At 30.3% G+C, this 22,345-nt stretch overlaps 1 long non-coding RNA gene across 1 annotated transcript; it reads right to left on the bottom strand.

Annotated features, from left to right (window-relative positions):
* Positions 1-8,463: 8,463 nt before the first annotated feature.
* On the bottom strand, positions 8,464-12,352 carry LOC130951703 (uncharacterized). The gene is made up of 5 exons (XR_009074073.1): positions 12,093-12,352; positions 11,274-11,307; positions 10,902-10,985; positions 9,796-9,940; positions 8,464-9,270 (listed from the first exon to the last, which is right to left on the bottom strand). It is a non-coding gene; the product is annotated as an uncharacterized LOC130951703 (long non-coding RNA).
* Positions 12,353-22,345: the final 9,993 nt, after the last annotated feature.

The raw sequence follows: 22,345 nt of genomic DNA, 5'->3' as shown, positions 1-22,345 counted from the left end.
ATCTTTTTGTGAATTTGATTTCTTTATAGAAAGTAAGTTGCAAAAGTTCTTTTTGTAGAGAGTCCCCTATTAGAAGAAATTGATATCGATAGCAACTTGGAGTCACTATCAAAGTCGAAAGATGATAGCACCATGCCTACAATCATAGCCTCAGTATAACTGAGCGAAACTAGAAACTTTTTATCCATTTAAAATTTGAGATGTGATGTATTAGGAAAGTTTGCCACCTTTTAGAAGTAGTTATTGATTTAGTTGAGCTATTACTAGTTATTTTAAATCTTGGTAAATACTACTTGTATTGATCTTTTTTTTCCGGTTAATCCTTCTAGTCGATAACAAGATTTACTGCAGAAGGAATATGATCCGTGTGTGAAAGGTTATCTATTGGGACGGTTAAAAAGATTCTAGAATCAAAGATTATTGATACAACTGATGCTGGGACACATTTGTTGGAGCTATTTTATACGGTATGCGGAAACTCTTCACCTTACCTTTTTGTATTTACAAGCTTGAATTGTGTGATTTTCATATTCGGATAAATCATATGAGGATAATTCATTAATTTTACATAGACTTAAATTTTTTTGTCCTTTACTTCTAGTGTTAATAGGTTGAGTTTAGACATGATTCATAATAGATCACACTAGCATCATTTGATCCATATAGCCAACTCTATTTAGTGGGGTGAGTCTTATTGTTGTTGTTATTGCTTTTAGTCTTGGATAGTATTTTATTTTGCTGATTGGTATCTTTATTGTTTAATGATACAAGTATACAATTACAAAATTTACAAAGCCTTTTATTTTATATTGTATTCGCAGCTATATATGCCAACTTTGATCCAATGGCAATGTTGCCATTTGCTTCTTATCAGGTAAGCAATCATTTAATTGAAGATGGCATAATATGGATTTATAATTAGTGTTAGGAAGAATAAAACAGGATTTCACACAGATGCACAATATTCATGTATGTGTTGGTTAATACTTAATAGACGCAAGTGTCTTGTTTTATATTTTAAATTATTCTTGTGTTAAATTTTGTTCAAATAGGTAATATTTTAATTTTCTTCTAAATTTTTAATGTGTCTTATTTAAAGATTTCTTTTAAATGATAATTGATTAGTATAATAATATAATTTTAGTATCTAGATTAATTATTTAAGAATAATATTGACATGTTTGTGGAGGTTGAAACCCCACATGAATGTGTCTTTTTTATAAATTAAAAATTTATTTTATGCGGGTTCTAAATCACCACAATGATTAACCAAGAATTGTCACAAAACACTAGCACAGAACCCCCACAAAAGGGTATAGAAAACCGTCACTGAATAAAATTGTGGGGGTTGTGAAAAACTGCCATAAAGGAGCTCGTGGCACCTCAAATTTTGGAGGTTTTTGAAACTGTCACGATCTTTTTTGTGGGGATTTGAAACTTCCACAAACAAGAAAAAAACCGCCACAAATGAGCAAAACCTTGTAGTGACACAAGAATAGGAAGAAGGATGTAGTGGATGTCAAGAGGGTGAGAGATCGGATCATCTCTACAAACTTGTGGTGGAGGGAGGTACTTTTCATGTGATTAGTGCCTATGCACCGCAAGTGGATTCGGACGAACAACACAAGATAAGGTTTTAGGAGGATCTAGAGAGTTTGGTCTAAGACATACATTCGGGAGATAAGATTTTCTTAGGAGGAGATTTAAATGGCCATGATGGAAGAGAAGTGTCTGGGTATGGAAGTATTCACGGAGGCCATGGTTTTGAGGTGATCAATACTGAGGGTAAAACTATTTTGGACTTTTCCTCAACCTTTGATCTTCTCATTGCAAATACATGTTTTAAAAAGAGAGACGAACATCTTATAACCTATAAGAGTGGCATGACAAGCTCTCAAATCGACTTCTTCTTGTTGAGGAGAGTCGACTGAAAATTTTGCATTAATTGTAAACTTATCCTGGGGGAGAGTTTAAGAACACAACATAGGATGCTTATCATGGATTTTTTATGCGTGGATAAGTGTCGGTTAGGAATTAACAAAGAGATTTTCTAATTCAACGTCGCAAAGTATAGTCCCAACTGACGAAATATCCCCAAGTCAAAGTTAGAAAGTGTGTCACAACAATAAAATCAATAATCGGGAGTAGAATCTCGGGTCGTCTTTTCCTAGGAGTTGCCATAAGATGTGCATCATTGGTTAGGAGTTTCCTTGAGATTTTTGGAGTTGAGTGGTGCACGAAATTGTGATCTCAATGGCGCCAACAACTTGGTACGCATAATTGTAATATCACTATTCTTCACAACTTCTCACAACTAACCAGCAAGTGCACTGGGTCATCCAAGTAATTAACCTTACGTGAGTAAGGGTCGATCCCACAGAGATTGTCGGCTTGAAGCAAGCTATGGTCATCTTGTAAATCTCAGTCAGGCGGATTCTAAAGGTTATAATGGTTTTCGAATATAAAGATAAATAAAGCATAAAATAGAGATATAGATACTTATGTAACTCATTGGTGGGAATTCCAGATAAGCGCATGAAGATATTGTGTTCCTTCTGAATTTCTGCTTTCCTACTGCTTTTATCCAATCATTCTTACTCCTTTCTATGGCAAGCTATATGTTGGGTGTCACCATTGTCAATGGCTACTTCCCGTCCTCTCAGTGAAAATGGTCCAAATGCGCTGTCACAGCACAGCTAATCATCTGTCGGTTCTCGATCATGTCGGAATAGGATCCATTGATCCTTTTGCGTCTGTCATTACGCCCAACACTCGCGAGTTTGAAGCTCGTCACAGTCATCCCATCCCAGATCCTACTCGAAATACCACAGACAAGGTTTAGACTTTCCGGATCTCAAGAATGTTGCCAATGGATTCTAGCTTATACCACGAAGACTCTGATCTCACGGAATGGGAGGCTCGGTTGTCAGGTGAGGCAACCATGCGTCGTGGGTCAGGAATCCAAGAGATACACACTCTAGCTTTCGCAGGTAGAACGGAAGTGTTTGTCAGGCACGCGTTCATAAGTGAGAATAGTGATGAGTGTCACAGATCATCACATTCATCAGGTTGAAGTGCAAATGAATATCTTAGAATGAGAATAAGCATGAATTGAATAGAAAATAGTAGTAATTGCATTAATACTCGAGGAACAGCAGAGCTCCACACTTTAATCTATGGTGTGTAGAAACTCCACCGTTGAAAATACATAAGTGATAAAGGTCCAGGCATGGCCGTGAGGCCAGCCCTTAATGTCTAAGGAATAACAATAATCAAATATGTTCCAAAAGCTCGTCCAAAGATGAAAATACAATAGTAAAAAGTCCTATTTATACTAGACTAGTTACTAGGGTTTACAGAAATAAGTCTTAGTGCAGAAATCTGCTTCCGGGGCCCATTTTGGTGTGTGCTTGGGTTGAGCTTGAGCTTTACACATGCAGAGGCTTCTCTTGGGGTTAAACGCCAAGTTGTAACGTGTTTTTGGCGTTTAACTCTGGTTTGTGACGTGTTTTTGGCGTTTTACTCCAGAATGCAGCATGGAATTGGCGTTGAACGCCAGTTTGCATCATTCTAACTCGAATAAAGTATGAACTATTATATATTGCTGAAAAGCCCTGAATGCCTACTTTCCAACACAATTAAGAGCACACCATTTGGAGTTCTGTAGCTCCAGAAAGTCCATTTCGAGTGTAGGGAGGTCAGAATCCAACAGCATCTGTAGTCCTTTTTCAGCCTCCTATTAGATTTTTGCTCAGGTCCCTCAATTTCAGCCAGAAAATACCTGAAATCACAGAAAAATACACAAACTCATAGTAAAGTCCAGAAATGTGAATTTTGCATAAAAACTAATAAAAATATCCCTAAAAGTAGTTAGATCCTACTAAAAACTACCTAAAAACAATGCCAAAAAGCGTATAAATTATCCGCTCATCATTGAGTGCAAGAAAAGTAAACAACTAGAAATTAAGGCAATGACAACTAACAATCAAAAAAAGAAGCTAAAAGATTAAGCTAATAAGGGTGAATAACAATCAATAAATGTAAAAACCTTGGCTAGGAGTGAAAATTGGAATTCTTATCCTCATTATCATCATCAATTGTGACAAGAATTGTCTATTACCCCACTTAGTTAACCTCTAACTATGAAGGAAAGTCAAGTGGGTGCAACTGACTCTTATCCACATATCCTAGTCAAATTCTAATGAAAGACTAGCTTTGGTGGCATTCAAGTCAACTAGCAACTTCCAATTATCAATCAACAAAAGACTTTTACAATTCCAGAGTCTCCAATTGCTCAACCCCCAAGACAAGAGTAAAAATCTACTCCATAGCCATAAATGACATTTTCCAAACACTTAGTGAGCAAGAACAAAAAGACGTTATAAAATTGAGGAAACAATTCAAATTAAAGCTATCTACTACATACAAGTAACAATAACAAAGCAAATAACAACAATGAACATGAAATTCCTCAATGTATTAATAGAAATTAATCTCAACACGATCCAAATTCAAGATCCAAAATAACTAGAATAACAAGAACACTAGATGAAATTGGAGAATGGAAACAACAAATTAAAGCAATCTAAAATTGGAATTAACAAAGATCTAACCAAAGCATTCAAGTGAAATTGAATTGAGAACACTAAAACTTAGAGAGAAGTGAGAGTTTCTCTCTCTAGAATTCAAACTTAAACTAAAACTAATTGGATGTATGAAGTGTGAAGTGTGTCCTCCATTCTCCTAAACTCCCAGCTTCTTATCTTCAGTTTGGGCTCAAAACTGGGCCAAAAATCAGCTCAGAAATTGCCCTCCAGCGTTTTTCCTTTAGTGAGCCAGGTGCCACTCGTCACGTGTACGCGCCAATCACGCGTACGTGTCACTTGGACGATGCACTGGCCATGCGTACGCGGCATTCATCTACTGCACCTGGTCACGCGTATGGGTCAGCCATGTGTACGCGTCGGGACCATCTTTTCCACTCTTTAATTCTTTGTGTTTCTTCCATTTTTGCATGCTCTTTTTCTATCCTCTAAGTCATTCATGTTCTATAAACCTTGGAATCACTTAACAAACACATCACGACATTGAATGGTAAAAAGAGAGAATAAAAAATTAGCATTTTAAGGCCTAGGAAGCATGTTTTCACTCTTAAGCACAAATTAAGAAGGATTCACAAAACCATGCAATTTATATGAATATGTGTGAGAATAGTTGACAAAATTCACTTAATTCAATCCAAAATATACCATAAAATAGTGGTTTATCAATTTTTACGTTGAGCAAAAGTTGAGGAAAAGACATCATATGAAGAACCCAACGAGGTGGTGGCAGATGAAAGGTGAGGAACAAAAAAGCTTCCTAAGACGGGTAGGAGAAGAGGCAAATCGGGATGGGAATAGAAGCACAGAGGAGATGTAGAGGAAGATGGCAGAAGTTATCAGAAGAACAGTAAAAGAAAGTTTTAGTGAATCTAAAGGGATAGGACCAAGAGATAAGGAATCCTGGTGGTGGAATGCGAGTGTACAAGAAAAGATAAAGGTAAAAAGGAAGTGCTTTAAAGTGTGGTCTTTCTGCTGCAATACAGATAATTGGAAAAAATATAAGGCTGCTAAAAAAGAGACAAAAGTGATTGTTAGTGAAGCAAGAACAAGAGCATATGAGGGTCTCTACCAGTCTTTAGGTACGAAAGAACGAGAAAAATGTATATATAGAATCGCAAAGAGTCGTGAGAGGAGAACGGGAGATTTGGATCAGGTTAAGTGCATAAAGGATAAAGACGGAGAGGTGTTGGCTCAAGAGGAGAAAATTAATGAAAGGTGGAAGAGCTACTTCTACGAGTTATTTAATGAAGGGCATAAGACTCTTTTGACCCTTGGTCGATTATGCACAAGGGAAGAAGATCAAAACTTTGACTACTATCAAAGAATTTGAGACTTTGAGGTAAAAGAGGCTCTAAAGTAGATGAAAAATGGCAGGGTAGTAGGACCTGATAATATCCCGATTGAAGTCTGGAAGGGCCTTGGAGAAAAAGGTATCAATTGGTTAACCAAACTTTTTAATGAGATTTCAAGGTCAAAGAAGATGCCTGATGAGTGAAGAAAGAGCGCATTGGTACCTATCTACAAGAATAAGGGGGATATACAAAGTTGCAGAAACTATAGAGAGATCAAGCTCATGAGCCATATCATGAAGTTATGAGAAAGGGTAATAGAATAGAGGTTGAGAAAAGAGACACAAGTAACAGAGAACCAATTTGGTTTTATGCCAAGAAGATCCACCACCGAAGCAATATACTTGTTAAGAAGGATGATGGAGAGGTATAATAGTAATAAAAAGAATCTACATATGGTGTTTATTGATTTGGAAAAATCATACGATAGGGTGCCAAGGGAGATCTTATGGAAGGTTTTAGAAAAGAAGAGAGTAAGAATCGCATATATTCGTGCAATTAAAGACATGTATGATGGGGCCACAACAAGTGTGAAGACTCAAGGTGGTGTGACAGAAGAATTTTCTATTGGTATAGGATTACACCAGGGATCTTCCTTAAGTCCATACCTTTTCAAATTAGTCTTGAAAGTACTCACAGAACACATCCAAGGGCTTGTGCCATGGTGCATACTTTTTGCCGATGATATCGTCCTTATGAGAGAGTCAAGGGAAGACCTAAATAAGAAGTTAGACTTATGGAGAGAAGCTCTGGAAGTGTATGGTTTGCGCATAAGCCATAGCAAGACGAAATATATAGAATGTAAGTTCGGTCTGCAAAGGAAAATCCCCAATATAGAGGAGAAGATTGGAGAAAATATCCTACGAAAAGTCAAAAGTTTTAAGTATCTTGGGTGCATCATACAAGATATTGGAGAGATTAAACAGGATGTAAATCACAGGATCCAAGCAGGTTGGTCAAAATGGCGGAGTGCATCTGATTTTTTATGTGACAAAAAAGTGCCTTTAAAACTTAAAGGTAAATTCTATCGCACTGCTATAAGATCGGCTATGCTTTATGGTACAGAGTGTTGGGCGGTCAAAAGGGAGTACGAACATAAGCTAAGTATGGCAGAGATGAAGATATTGAGATGGATGAGTGGTCATATGCGATTGGATAAAACAAGGAACGAAGATATAAGGGAGAGAGTTGGAGTAGTACCCATTGTGGAAAAGACGGTAGAATCGTATCTCAGGTGGTTTGGACATGTGAGAAGAAGACTGATAGAGCACCCAGTCAAGAGAGTGGATGAGATGGAAGATGGACAAGGGGTGAAAGGTAGAGGAAGACCTAAGAAGACAATTCATGAGGTGGTCAAACGAGATCTACATATAAATGGTCTCTCTGTAGACATGATATATGACAGAGCTCAATGGCATCGTTTGATTCATGTAGCCAATCTCACCTAAGATAAGACTTTTTTATTGTTGTTGTTGTTGTATTGGAAATTGGACTAAAAAATATTTTTATAAAAACTAAAAGCAAAATTAATTAATAGTTTAATAGTAGCTAGACATAAAATGAGTGTTCGGATATTGTAGTAGTTTAATAGATTTAAATTTTAATATTAGTTTTTTATGTTTTTGCTATAGTTAATAATTACAGTATTAACCAACATCAGTCAAGATAGATAGTTATTATTATTATTTTTTGGGGGTAGAAAGATAGTTATTTGGTTCATATAATAAATTATGGTGAATCTAAATTCTATAAATGACAAAAATATATCAAAAGTATTTTTTTAAAAGGTGATTATGATTTTTTTTTACACTATAAGAAACATCATTAAAATCGACGGCCAAATCGACGGCTTAGCCGTTGATAATATTAAAATTTGACGGCAAAATAGACGGCGCAGTTGGTCGCTATAAAGCTTGTCGATTTTTCAAAATGCTAATAAAATTGATGGTTTTCATGGCCGTCGATAATAATTTAATAAAATCGACGTTCTTTCTGTCTGTAATATGGGTGTGAGAATTTTACATTCTTAATAAAATCGACAACATTGTTGTCGATATTATTATTTAAAATTGACGTCTTCTTTGTCGATAATTGATTCAATAAAATCGACAGCCTTTGTGTCGATACTTAACTCAATAAAATCAACAACACTTTTATCTATAATATGTTTAATAAAATCGACGACAACACCGTCGATATGTGATTGAATAAAATCGACACAGTTGCCGTCGATTTAATTGTTTAGATTTGTCTATTTTAAATTTTAAAAGCAACAACTTTGCCATCGATTTTAATAGTTATATGTTTTATTTTTTTTCTATTTGAAAAATAGTAAACCGTTAATACAAATAAATTTTTAAATATAAAAATAAAATTTATACAAAATATTAGATAACAAGACAAATAAAATTTTAAATATAAAAATAAAATTTATACTAAATATTAGATAATGAGTTTACAAACTTATCAAAATAATAAAAAACCCTCTAACATAAAGACTCAAGACAAGATAAATAACTAAACTTAGACTTATATTCATTTAAATTGCAATCTGCTAATAATACAAAATATTCAAAGTAAAGTAATTAAATAACCTACTCATACTCGTCTAAATAATCGTCTAATAAGTGTAAATGGATGCCACTAGAACTTTGATAATACTTATGATTATGTCAACCCTGCCAAAAAATATATATAGGCACATCAACACTAAAAACAATACATAAAGTCTTCTAAAAACTTGAATATAAAAACACTTGTTCACTCAACAATTTTTCTTCTTATTAAACCCCAAATTGCTGTAGTCATCATCATATGCCATTGGGATTGGGCCCAAGATTGCTCTTTGTACATCTATAATTAGTCATGGTTTCTCCAAATCCAATGCATTCAAGCATAATGTAGTATCACCGAAGTTATCATTTTTCCTAAATTCAGCATCATAAGGAGATTGTGCAGCTTTCTTGTTTAAATTCATTATCCAGATGTCGTGTAATACAGCTAATAGAAGGTTGAGGTAGCAAAGCAGGTCACCGCATAGCTACTAGAAAATTGACATACCTTCAGAAGTTTATCACTGGGAAAAGATATATCAACATACAACCTCCGCCACTAATAAACCCAAATGTATCTGATCTATCCATTTTCCAATATACAGGATAAAGTTCACAAATTCTTTCAATGAAGCTAATTCTGCCAAAAGTATCTTATAACATTTCTTGGAAAGAAACCTTTAATAATATTGGCTACTACTGATGTCACGAGTTCTTTGGAGCTTAACGTGCTCCTTCTGGACAAATCATTAAGCTTCATCAACCCTGACAAAGAAGGAAGACATAAGTCTTTGAGAATTAATGGCTAAGGAGGAGATAATTATTCTTTTAATAACCCAGTGAGACTTGGATAGCCCTTTCACCACCCTAACTATGCGTCTGTTTATATGATCTAAAGTAAAACTAAAAGTCAAATTTTTACCCCTCACATCAATCATAAGTCCATTCTTATACAATGAGTTGACTATATTGATATGTTAAGAAAATGTGAAAACAGAAACGACCAATAGTAACAAGCAAGTATGAAATAAAAGCATCTTGATGTATAAAAACCAAGAATGAATTATGACAAGAACTAAAAACAAGAGGATGGGATCAGATTATAGACAAAGAAAGTTTTTTCATGTCATTAAAATAGGACCTTAATTCTTTCAAGAAGACAAATGTCAAATATATTTTTGCCTTGAAACAGACCAAAAAGAAAGAGGGAACTTGAAATTAACTAATGCTTCAAACAAAAACAAAACAAAAAGATAAGGAAACTGAAAACACCGTGAAGATTTCTCTGACCTTTGCCAATTTAATTGGTGAAAGATTCATTCATGCGTTGTTTGTATTGTGTTTCAAAGCAATAATAAAATCCTTCCAATATATGATTTTACTTTCAAAGCTTTCAATTCGCTTTTGAAATATATAAAGGAATGCTAAAGACCACCTGCATGAAATTTGAGCACGAGTCATATCAAGCCACAGGCTAGGAAATCAATAGAAGAGAGTAGTCCTCTTGCAGCGAATGAAAACAAGCTTAGTATAACCAACACAGAACACACTACTACATGGCTTCAGCTACTTATTCAAGATATCGTAATATAAGATAGTTATACAACCAGCATGTATGTATGTAGTAATAAATAGTGCTCATAAAGAAGATGTTAGAAGTAGATCAAAACAAGAGATACAGCAACAGGTAAGAAAAATTTGTAGCTTCCATGTAACAAAGCAGTAGATCCAAGATAACAAAATCACAAAAACAACACATCGCTTGGAATCTTAGAACCTTAGAACTAAGCTATTAAATAGGGAAAAGAAACAACTGAACCAAAAAGAAGTAACGTAAATCATTAAAAGAATAAACAAGTTTCCTCCATATTACCAACATAAAGAGAGAAAATTGTTAATCAATTACATCAAGGACTAATTACTTATTCCAGAAATTCAATCATTAAACTTAATGATTAATGAGCAAGACACACAAAGAAAATACTAAAACTTCCAGAACCAAGTCTAGCAAATTCACCAACTAAGAACATAAAAATATGGAGAATAAGACTAATTAGTAAACAACAACTGTATCAAAAATGGTCTCCTAGCTCAAAAACCACAATCTGAATGACTAAAACCCAACAAACCAATTGCAAAGTAACATCACCTACCAAAGACAAGTTCAAATATTCTGTAAAAAAACAAAACTTAGCAAAGGATATGTGAAATCAGTTGGTAATAGCTCAGAAAAACAAATAAGAAGAAACCTTCACACGAGAAACAATAAGAAAGCCTTAACAGCACAGAAAACCAGCAATCCAATTATCACGTAGCAAACGAATTACAAAAACAAAGTTGAAGATGGAATTAACGAAAATATGTCGATGAAAGTAGAATCAGATTGAAAATATTACCCTAAGCGACCAAAATTCAAAAGAGAATAAGTTTCCAGATCTGGGAATCACTGAAGCCCCCCTCTAGTCTTCAAGACTAACGACCTATGAAGAAAAAAACCCAGGGAACAGGAAGAAAGAAGATTACAGAGAGAAAGAGAAACTCGTTAAGTAATAAAGCCCGGCAAATAAACAAAAAGTTGGTGTTAGATGTTCATAAGAGACTGTGTAGCATATGTTAATGTCAAAATAATAATTATGTTGACACTTTAATTAAGATAAATGTTCCTCTGCTATATATATGAGTTTAATTACCTTGAGTGACTTTATTAAAAATTCAGAAAAAACTGTAGAATGGTTACAAAGGTACTGAGAGTGCAGAGAAGTTGATACCTGAGGAAGTAATGAGCATCCTTTTACAGTCTTCCTAATGGAGGGGTCAGAGTTTTTTGCAAAGGAGCATAAAAAATAATATTAACATCTGTAATTGTAATAAATAAAGCATTCTTACTATGTATGCTATAGCCACCTTATATGAGAAGAAAAAATTAATTCAAGAGGACTTGCTATCTAAATTCTAAATTACCTGAATCCTACTAAAGCTTAAGAAGATAAGGGAAAACTTTTTGTTGCAATCTTCCGAAGAATGGTTAAAGCCAAAACACAAGAGTTAACAATAAGCAAATCAAGTCTAGAAATGATTACATTGAAAATATCCAATCTCACACATAGAAAGTCAGGAAAATCCAATCTTATTGATTTTAAGTGCATTTAGTTCAGAAATATCCATGATATATTAGATTAGGTTAAAATCAGTTTAACAATCACAATGTGAGTTTAATAATTAGAGCCATTTCTTATGAACCAGCCTTGAACAAGCCACTTATTTCACATAATTTTGTTGATCAACTTTCCTAGGATCATTTCAAGGCATGTAAATCAAGCACAATGACATCTTACAATTTATAAATTTCGGTTTCATGATGAAGGGGAAAATATAGGGCTAATAAAAATATGCATATAATTAACTAGTATCATGCATCTCATGCTTAGCTTATTCAAAACAAGCAATAAATAGCATATTTCATCAATCATGATGATGTCTTCATCAACAGCAGCTCCTTCCAGTTACCAAAACCCTAATTCAATTCCAGTAGCAGTGAAGAGAAAGCGAAGTCAACCAACAAGACCAGGCAAGAAATTAAAGAATACCTAGCTTGATGAATTAAAGCATGCAGATCCAGAGGTAGAAGTAATAGCTCTATCGCCAAAGTCGCTGATGGCGAAGAACCGTTTCGTATGCGAAATATGCAAGAAAGGGTTCCAAAGGGACCAGAACCTGCAGTTACACCGGCGAGGGCACAACCTGCCCAGGAAGCTTTGGCAGAGGGAGAAGAAGGTGGTAGTGGTGGTTTGCGTTTCTAAACAATTTGGGGGAGTTTGCATTTCTGAACAATTTAGGAGAGTGGATGCGAGAAGATGAGTTTTTACTTTTTACTTTAGTGATAAAAATCGACGGCATACTTGTCGATTTTAATTTAAAAAAAAAACAACACATATAGCGTTTATTTTATAGATTAAATTTATTCTGTTCATTCCATTTTAGAAAGCAATCAAGACCGTTTAAATTTATCGACGACAAAGTTATCGATATTTTAAATAATAAAATAAACGCCATATTCGTCGATTTTATTTTCGACTTCTAGTACGTTGATAATACGACGATATTATAAAAATATCGACGATTAGGCTATCAATTTTAATATTTTATTTTTAATTATTTTTTTAGTAATATTGACAGCAAGTCGTCGAAAATTATCGACGGCAGAAATAGCCGTCGATTTTTGGCGTCGAAAAACACGTTTTTTTTTGTAGTGTTATCTCGATTATCTTACTAGATTAAGAGAAGTGCTATACTTAGGAAGCTAAACTAATTATATTATAAAAATTTAAAAATGTTGTATTATTTAAAGGTCAAATTATCTATTTATTTATTGATACTATATAATATAATTTTAAAATTTTTTTAGTTGTTTGCGTTTGGAGATAATTAGAAAAAATAGAAAAAATGATTAAAAATGAGAATACAAAAAATATAGCATAAAATTATAAATGAATTTTATTAATTATTATATATCAAAATGTATCCATAATAAATAAATGTTGTTACATTAAAGTTGAAGGTACTTGGAGATCTTTTGGATAATTCATTTGAAAGAATATAAAATGAAATAATTGTGAGAAAAGTATCAAGTGAATTTTAAGAGATAAATCAATATTTTAATTATCTTGATTCTATATCTGAAGAGTGAATTTTTTTTTTTGAAACCACTCAGATAAAGATGTGAAAAATATTTTTTTTAAGATATTTTTTAATAGTGAAAATTTAATATATATAATCGACTAAATTGTATTATTTTTATTAAAATTAGATCGGACAAATCAGTTTAGCAAAAAAAAAACTAATAAAATAAATTTTGAATTGGTCTAAATTAATATTTTTTTATAAAAAATAATGATAGGAATAAAACACACAATTTCCTACTTACAAGAATTAGAGGAGCAATAATATTCACTCGCAACAAGTATTAACATCAGCACAATAATATCCAATAGCAGCGGAAAAATCACATAAACCATAAATTAGAGACAAGCTAACACACCAAGATTTTAATGTGAAAATCTCTTCAATGAGAGAAGTAAAAACCACGGGTCACCAAGACCAAGAAATAGCTTCACTATGATGAAAAATAGTGTACAAAAGAGTCACAAATTACTGCACAAAACGTGCATATAACAAGCCAAACAACCCAAACTTCAAAATTTACAAAACAAGAACAAGAAGATGAAAATACCACAAAAACAGAACTGCTGTGCATGGCAAATATCTCCAGCTACAGACATCGAATCGAAGATTCGAACGGTGAAAACAAAGAACCAAGTGTGTAGAACATACTGTCCAAATTTGAGCTCGATCCAATGGTTAACGAATCTGTAGCGACCAATTTACAAAGATAGCTTTGTATATGTGCGAAAATGACTTTTTCTCTTCTCTTCTCTCTAGTGTTTGGTGTTCTTCTTACAAATAAGATCTCTCTCACTCAACCCTAACTCACCTTAGCTATTTTAACTATTTATGAGTTTGGATATTAACATTTGGACTTTTTCTCCACATAAGAAGGGAGTCCAAAAAAACCTAACAAATAACTACAATATTCCTATTATAAAATATAACTAAAATACCCATATATATATATATATATATATATATATATATATATATATATAATAGAAGTATTTTAGTCATTTTTTATAATAAGAATATTATAATAATTTTTTATATAAAATAATATTAATTTAGACTAATTAAAAATTTAATTCACTATTTTTTAGGTTAAATTAATTGTCTGATCTAATTTTAATAAAAATAATATAATTTAATTGATTATATATATTAAATTTTATTTACTAAAACATATTTTAAAAATAAGACATTTTAAATGTTTTTATCTAAATGACTCTCATTGTATTTTTATTAAAATGTTATAAAAAACAATCTAAAACTCTTAAGACTTAATAATTATAATAGGATAAATTATATATAGTTTTCCGTAAAAATGCTAAAGTTCTCTTATTAAGCTGATCTCATTGAGTTCAGATCCTGCTTAATACATAATTTAGTAAGAATAATTTGTCATCAGCCATATGTCAATACACCCTTCAAGCACATTCCATGCCATGTCAGCATTATTATATGCATTATTATACAGCGCCGATTCTATATATACAATAAAATATTAGAGTTAGATTATATTATTGCCAAAAGTTTCTGATCAAGTCGATCAAGAACCTTACGAGTTACAAGCACATGGAGGCTTTGAATTTCATACCCTCTCCTAATCGCATTTTGGTTGTTTGTCTAATTAATTCATTAATTAAGTATTAACTAACTATGGTTATTAGGTCATGAGTTAACTTTTGAAAGAAATTGCATCTAATTCTTCTACCATTACAATTATGGCCTAAGTGATTATATATATATTAGAAAGGAATACCTTTTATCTGCCATCAATCTTCCTTTCCTTCTAAATTTTTCCAAACATGTGGCATAGAAAAATTTGGTTCGACATATCAATCTTTTCAGTTATAATTATAAAAAATTTTCTTGCTGCATGTAGTTGTTTAAAATAAAATAATGAAAACGACTATTTCATACATAATAATTTTTTTTAATGGCAATAATTATGATAAACTGTTCAAAAATATTTATTTTCAATATAATAGTCATTTTATATGAAAATAATATTCTTTGCTAATGATATTTCTATTGAGAATTATAACATTAAATTATAACAATAAAAACCTCTTAAATGAAGTTTTGATCTGTAACAAATTAGTCATTGACGCAGCTAATGCCGTGCTTGCATTGCAACCAATATTCCTCTTTCATTCTTTTTTGGTCTAAACGAATATTCCTCTATATATTTTCCAGGTTTTTTCTTGGACACGTATATATGTTCAGTGGCTTTTTTCCTTACAAAGAACTCGAAACCGAGTCATGGGCTTATATTTTATAACTTGAGTATTTGAGTATGGACCCAAAGGTGTGTTGAAAAACATGACCAGAAATACAAAGAAAAACAATGTCACTAGGACCAAAAAAAAATGTCACTGAAATACAAATCATGGCTTTGAGGCTTTATATGCCTCAATGATGTAGTGCGTGTGTGTGAGTGTGTTTTGGGGTGTTGGCACTGCGGTTTAAATTGATTTTGAGACGAAAATTTATTCGAACATTAATTTTATTTGTGATAAGATTTGGATTGGATGATTTTTTTTTTAAGAATTCAATCCAATTTTAAGAATCTGATCTAATTTTTTAAAATTAAATATACATAACAAGTCTCAATATCAAATTTTAAATGACCAATAATAATATAACAAATTTTTAACAATATCTTAAAAAATCAACAATAATGTAACAATAAAAATAGAATTATAGATTAGTTAAAATAAATAAATAAATTTTATTTTAAACATAAAATATTTATTAAATAATAATAATATATGAATAATATAAAAATGTATAACAAATTAAAATATTATAAATATAATAATAATATAATAATATTATAACAGATTGTGCGGTTTGGATTGAATTGATTTTGATTTTTGAGAATTAGAATTCAAATTCAATTTTATCTATGCTGTTTACAAAAAATAAAATCCAATCAAATTTAAATTAGTACAATTTTAAATAATTTTTTATTTAGATTGAATCAGTTTTAATTTAAATACTCCTGAGTGTGTCAAGACAAAAAAGAAAATAAAAAAAGGTATTTCCATTTCTGTATTCTTAACCAGAGTCTAGCTATATCCTTGAAATTAGTGTATCTAAATAATTTTTTATTTAGATTGAATCAGTTGCTTGCTTCCAGTTTTTGTTAAATCTATATAATGTTAATTTCAAGGGCAAAGAGCCAAATATGGCAGCACCTTTATTTTTTGTCTATGCCTCCTTGGTTCATCTAAGTTAATTGTTCTTTTCTTTATGTCATACTAACAACTTGTTATCCTTTTCATTGTACCAAGTTTTCTAAACATACTTTATTGAAACTTGAAAGTTTGGACTAGTAGAGAAAATAATCTTATTGAAAAGTAACTTTAAAATAAAGATAAATATGAAGTCTTGTTTTGATTCATAAAGTTTGGGTCAAATAAAATTTAAATAAATAAAATAAATTTATTTTAAAATTTATAGAAATTATAATGTAAAATATTATATTATAGTATATGTATGTATAATATATATAATAGAGGTACAATAAATTTATAGGATATATAACTTTTTTTTTGTCATACATATTACAGAGTGCCATGCATCCACGTCGTTTCATTCCTAATGAACCAATATTTTCCATGTCACTTGTTAATTAATTAAGGCAATATGAACATGCTAATTTAATTTAGTCTAATTAAGGATTGATAATATATTTAGTGGCAGACAACATACTTCAATGAAGGAGAATAATAAACCAACACTTCACGCAAAGAGAAGTAGCACGCAGAAGCTTCTCTAAATGAACTTCATTATGTGCATGTTTTGAATTTACAATATATTTGAGATAAGAATTTGGTTTTTATTGATGCATACAATGGCACAAAATGGTGTATATGATTGGCATTTCCCTATTAAATCGTAATTGAAAGTTACGTGTTTTATTGGCGAAGAACATGATTATTATTGGAATACTAGTAGTACAATAATGAAAAATCGTGTTCTTTGATTTGAAATTTTTGGATCCCTCCACATACGAATATTTTAATATATATATCTATTAGACTTGGACTACTACTATGACAATTAGGCTCTTGTGAAGAAGACAAAAATACAAAATATATATCATATAATATGAAATTACGAATATAGTAAGGGAAACCAACAAGTTAGGTCATTCCTATGAACTGTGCTTTCTTTTTGTTTATTTCAAATTTCAAATTGGTTGTTGGAAAGACGACTCGGATTTAAAAATATAAACATTTCTTTGTCAATCATAATCTAAAACCAACTATTCTAGATTTTATATATATATATATATATATATATATATATATATATATATATATATATATATATATATATTTGGTGGCCTTTACATTATACATATGAAACGAATAATATAAACGCGTTTCCCACAATAACATACATCATGGCCTCCTAAGACACCAAAAGAAATACATCATGACCTCCTTGAATTCATATATATTTTGTTTCATGTGTGGAAATAGTGAGTTGTCGTTACACTACTTTTGTTTAGGAAAGATTCATTATTGTTAAGACTATATCTTAGTTATATATGTGTTTCACTTGAGTTTTGTTCGACCTCGACACAAATATTAATGATCTCAATTCAAAAAATAGTCACAAATCTTCATAAAAAAAATTAACTCAACCCAAAACTTATCTATTTCAATGTCCAAATAATTTTGCAAAAAGTGAAAAAAATACTAAAGTTCTTGTATTAATAAAAATAGATTGATACAAACAGATGTTTAACATAAATAAAAAAAAACTTAGATTAAACTAACTTAAACTTGAAATTAAAAGAAAAAAAATGAACAATGCTAAAATGTTGGAAATAAAAAAAATTAAGAATAAAATTTAAAATAACAATCAAATTGTGAAAAATTAATTAAACTTAAAATTCAATAAAAAAAACATAAAAAATAGATATAAATAAAAAAATTGACTCATAACTCTAACATATACTTGTACTCGATTATCATCTGTTGCGTCAAACTTAAGTTAAAAACTCAATAAAAAATACAAATAAATAGATAAATAGAGAAATTGACTCGTAATACTTACATATATTTGCACTTTATTATCATCTACTGCGTCTAAGTGTGATTCGAAATTTTGCTTAACTTTCATGGGATTTATAGTGTTGAATTGAAGTCCCTCTCAATCTATTGATTCTCTTATTTATTAAAAAAAAAGAAAATCTAATTTTATTTAAATTTTTTCGTTATCAACTTTATTCATATTCTTGCTTTACTTTTTCTTCGGTATTAATTATCCACGTTCTTACCACATCTTGAGAATCAAGTAATATAGTCTTTACATTTAAATTAGTCCTTATTTATTAAGATGAAATTTATTTCTATACATGTTAATTACATTCCATTTTTTATCGAATCGACTATTTATTTCACTTTTATATTTTCATTTTTTTCATTTCAATTGTCCTAGTCAATATTTAATGAGTTAAAATGTCTTTGTATCGACACACATAACATTGTACCAATTTAGTATTTTGTTGTCGAAACTACTAATTATAGTCAAACTTTAGTTTGTATCAACAATATGAATTTCTAAAGCATGTCGATATGATAATTTAAGTTATTAATTGACTTGTATTTTCTGGTTAATATAATTATTGATTTTGTTTGATCCGAAATTAACGTATTATTAATTTATTATGTTCAAGAAGTAAAAATTGAGATTTTATAAAGAATAAAAGAAGTAAACTAAAAAATATCATAACATGATTTTAATTGTAAAACTGACTTTTCTAATATAAAATTATTAGAATCAATTGATAATTCATATCAAAATCACAATATCAAGTAAGTTTTAAGAGATAAAATTAATATTTTAATTATCTTAATGCCATGCCATGTCAGCATTATTATATGCATTATTATACAGCGCCGATTCTATATAATATAATATTAGTTAGATTATATTATTATTACCAAAAGTTTCTGATCAAGTCGATCGAGAACCTTACAAGTTACAAGCACATGGAGGCTTTGAATTTCATACCCTCTCCTAATCACATTTTGGTTTGTTTGTCTAATTAATTCATTAATTAAGTATTAACTAACTATATATAGTTAGGTCATGAGTTAACTTTTGAAAGAAATTGCATCTAATTCTTCTACCTTTACAATTATATGGCCTAAGTGATTATATATATATTAGAAAGCAATACCTTTTCTCTGCCATCAATCTTCCTTTCCTTCTTAATTTTTCCAAACATATGGCATAGAAAAAATTGGTTCGACATATCAATCTTTTGAGTTATAATTATTATAAAATTTTTTCTTGCTGCATGGAGTTGTTTAAAATAAAATAATGAAAACAACTATTTCATATATAATAACATTTTTTAATGGTAATAATTACGATAATGACTGTTCATAGAAATATATATTTTCAATATAATAGTCATTTTATATGAAAATAATATTCTTTGCTAATGATATTTCTATTGAGAATTATAAAATTAAATTATTGTTAAAAATTGCATTTTTAATGAATTGTGTATATGCTCTTTAGAAATGATATTTTCTTGTAATAATATAAATCTCAAATTCTAGAGATAATATAATAATTCAAAGTTATTTTATTTAATTTAATATTTATAATTTTATATATGCAATATCTATAATTACATATTTATTATATTTAAAATTACTTAATTTAATAACTAAGAAATATAAAATAAGATAAAAAATAATAAAAAATATAAAATAAAATAATTTTAAATTATTTTAATTTAAACTAATTTTTTTTATTATTTTTCAAATTTTTTTATAAGAATTTATATCATCATGTTGTGATGAATTCACTGTGGGGTTCTTGTTTCATGTCATTTTCTTCGTCAGTTCTTTAATTGGTTTTGCTTTTATGGCTGGATAGTTAAGATTAGTTATGTATTGACTTGAAACTAACAAACGCCAATAAAATAAGTAAATGAAAATTAAAAGAGTTAAAATAGAGATAAGTGCACTTGGATGAAGACGATATATATAAATTAAAACAATTGACTAGACAAAGGAGGATTGGATGAAGACTTGGTCATTTCTAGATAAAGAAATTATACATAAGTACGTTTGACTAGACATTCAAATATGATGAGAAGATTAAATAGAGGGATTAGTATGACTTGAAGAGTTTTTAGAGACTTCAGAAGCGGATTGAATTAAAGAAATGTGTATAATAGCAATTTTTATTGTTAATGTAAAATATATGAAAACATATTATTATTTTTCGTTTTATTTTGTCACAAATATATAGAAGATAGAAAAAGAGAAACATTGATATTATGATATATTTTTATTTGCTCTCTTATTTACTATAATTTATATTTAGTTTCTACCATAAATTATGGTAGAATTTTTATTATAATTAATCTTTGATTACATACATCAATACAAAAATCGAACCACTCTTTTTACGACTACATTACACTTAGCTTAGAATTTCTCTAACTGCTCACGTAGTCTAGAGAAAGAAAAATCGTATGAACTCTATCTTAGTTCATACTTTTAAACTATTCTCAACTAATTAAATATGGTGTAGAAAATGTGAATTAGGATTTGAAGAGATAAAGAATTAAGACAGAAGAGGGAGAGTTATTATTCATGCACTGATTTTGAGAAAAACTAGAATTGTTAACTTCTTCTAGCACGGGAGAAAATTTATATACAAGATGAGGAAATGTATTTTCTAAATTAGTCATGCCTTCACGTGTTGAGTAAGGCAGAGCCTAACCAACTTTCAATAACAAATGATGTGTCTGATCTCGTAGTGGTGAGATAAACCTAATCTCCCAATCAATCGTCTATAGGATGCATGATGAAGTCTAACTTCATGTGAATTATTGTATATATTTTTAGGAATTTCATGCAATTTTTCTCTACTTTTGTGTTTAATTGACTAGATTTGTGATTCTTGATTCTAATTACGATTAATGACAAATTCGTATAATTTTTTTTACCATAAATTGAATATATCTGAATCTATAATCATCCACTTAGTACCTTGATATGTTTGTTAATATTTTAGGTTAACTTAGGTTTAAGGAGAAGCAGGGAACATGACTAAAAGAGAAAAAAATCGCAAAACAAGAAGTTCAACACTTTTGACCTCGTCCAAGGGAATAAGTGTCACCTAGGCGAAGTCTTGCCCAAGCAAAGAAGTGTCTCACAAGTAAAATTTCGCCCAAGGGAGATTTTTTGCTTAGATGACAATGCTGTCACGTGCTTGGGTTAATGAGCACATGGGCTCACGATTTGGGCCCCCAGGCTGCCAAGCATTAGCTTTTTGAAATATTTCAAAGAGGAATATAATGAAGAACACCACATCGTCTTAGGTTTTGAGTTTTTGTGATGTTTTAGTGAATTCTAGAGAGAAAATCTCTAACTTCTCTCTAGAATTCTTAGAGTTTCACTTAGTTTTCTCTCTACTTTTAATTTTTAATATTGTTTTAGTTTAGTTTTATTTATATTTTGTTGTTCAAATACCTTAGTTCATTAACATTTTTTTGTTAGTTTCTTGTTTTTATCATTTTAGTTTATGAACTCTTGTTGAATTTTAATTTGCTTTAATGAATTTGATGTTTTATGTTTTATTGTTGCTTATTGGATATGTTAATTATTATTTTCTTAAATTGGGTAATTGTAGATTTTGCTAATTCTTGCCATTTATCATGCTTTATTTTTATACACTCTAGGTGTTTGATAAAATATTTGAACTAATTATAGAGTAGATTTTTGCATTTTTGGCTTGGGTTAAGAAATTGAGTGACCTTGAATCATTAATGTCCAAGTTGATGGATAATTTAGACATGTTAATTAATTTTATTTTTATTAACGCTAATCTTTTACTAATTTAATTAGTAAGCTAGCTAGGACTTACAGATTAGGATTAATTAAACCTAATTGACTTTTCTCAATTTGTAGAGTTTGACGAATTAGGGGTTTGTTATTTGTAATTATCACGTTGTGGTTAGTGGCAAGGATAGTGATCCTTAACCCTCAACCTTTGCCAAGATCTTTTAGTAATTAATTTACTTATATTTTCTAGTTAATTGCCTTAATTGCTCCTAATTTAATTTCTTGCACGCTTCTTTAATTTTTTGTCATTTAAATTTTTGTAAATTACAATCAAAATC

The sequence above is a fragment of the Arachis stenosperma genome, chromosome 9 (genome assembly GCF_014773155.1).
Source record: "Arachis stenosperma cultivar V10309 chromosome 9, arast.V10309.gnm1.PFL2, whole genome shotgun sequence".
NCBI lineage: Eukaryota > Viridiplantae > Streptophyta > Magnoliopsida > Fabales > Fabaceae > Arachis > Arachis stenosperma.
Note: the sequence above shows the minus strand (reverse complement) of the source record. Positions and strands in the feature narration are given on the sequence as shown.